The following is a 1,781-nucleotide window of genomic DNA, read 5'->3' as shown; positions in this document are numbered from 1 at the left end:
AGGCTCTGTCTCAAAAAAAAAAAAAAAAAAAAGAATACAGACATCGTGCGATTATTGAGAGGCTTAAGAGAATAACAATGCCTGTAAATAACTGAGCGCGGTTCCTGGCGTCGTGCCATCCACACTTAATAAGTGGTAGGCAGCAGCCTGTGATATTAGACAAAGGGTTTAACTACAAAGGGTGAAACTACTTCAGTTTCCTCATCAATAAAATGAAAACATATAATGTTTAGTTCCCAGAGTTGTAAGAGAATGAGAAGAGAAAATGAACGTTAAGTGCCTTCCCTTATATATTCCATACGGTTACTGTAAGGATGAAATGAGGTACAGGTGCATGCTCACACCTGTTATCCCAGCACTTTGGGAAGCCAAGGAAGGAGGATCGCGTGACGACAAGAGTTCTAGATTAGCCTGGGCAATACAGCCAGACCCGGTCTCTTAAAAAATAAAAAAATTAAAACTGAGCATGGTCGTGCATGCCTGGGAAGGCTGAGGCAGGAGGATGTTTTGATCCCAGGAGTTAAAGGCTGCAGCGAGCTAAGATTGTGTTACTACACTCCAGCCTAGATGACACAGCAAGACCTTGTCTCTAAAAAAATTTTAAAAATAAATAAAATAAATAAAACATGGCATGGAACAGTTGAATAATCTATGCTAAATTTATACTGAACCAAAGTAAGCTGTTTTCATATCTGATTTGCTACCTAATAGCAGGATGTTTTCTTCTAACCTCAATTCACCAATATGTATAGTGCAAATGGAACAATGATTTTGACCTCTTGGGCTCTTCATGGGATGGGACGAGTTAATGTGTAAAAATAATTTGAAACATAAAGTGCCGAAGAAAAGTAATGCAGCATTCTAACCCTCAGTAGCATACAATGTTTTTGTGCTATTTAGAAAAAAGACTCCACTGGGGTGGAGAAATTGGAAAAAATTCTTTGAATAGACATTCTTAGAAATAGGCATTCCTTTGGGGGAGATTAATTGGAAACAGGCCCAGTTTACTTTCCAACCAACCAATGAAAAAAGGGCACCCATCCTGGGTGGACCAATTAAAAGCAGGTGCTCCTCTGGGCAGACCAATGAGAAAATGGATGTACAAACATATTATCCCTGTGTCAGGAATCTCTGCTGGGTCTGTAATAGTTGAAGATGGGTGTCTTTGCTGATCTGAAGGTGCTGTTGTGCATATTTGTAAGAAGTGTCCCTGACTGAGTCATTGCCCTAAAGATCAGTGACTTGAGGCCTGGGCCTTGCCCTCAGAGGGCTTCCAGTCTAGCCAGGCAGACTAGAAGGGGTAAGGAAAGAGGGGAGCTTGCTGTGTACACACTTAAGGGGATTGGAGGGGAGTAGGGGGTGAAGAAAGAAGAGAAAGGCAAAGTAGTTTACTGGAAAGAGGCTCAGTTCATAGTGAGTGCATCTGGAGAGTGGCTTTGGAGGAGGGATTCTCCAAGTACAACCTAAAGATTACCCACATTCAAAACAATACTCTGGTGACAAGACCCTATGTTAACCCAATGCCATTATTTCTTCCTCTGGTGGGAGTGGACATGAGGATAGGAATGAGTAGTTAGAATAAATGATAATGATTAATACTTGAGAAATTAACATGAGCCAAGTATGTGCTATGTCCTTTTTTTTTGAGACAGAGCCTCAAGCTGGCTCCCTGGGTAGAGTGCTGGGGCATCACAGCTCACAGCAACCTCCAACTCCTGGGCTCAAGCAAGTCTCCTGCCTCCACCTCCCAAGTAGCTGGGCCCACAGGCCCCCGCCACAAC

The sequence above is a fragment of the Otolemur garnettii genome, unplaced genomic scaffold (assembly GCF_000181295.1).
Source record: "Otolemur garnettii isolate 467f Iridium unplaced genomic scaffold, OtoGar3 scaffold00094, whole genome shotgun sequence".
In the NCBI taxonomy this organism is placed as follows: Eukaryota; Metazoa; Chordata; class Mammalia; order Primates; family Galagidae; genus Otolemur; species Otolemur garnettii.
The sequence above is the reverse complement of the archived record's forward strand: the minus strand, read 5'-3'. Positions refer to the sequence as shown.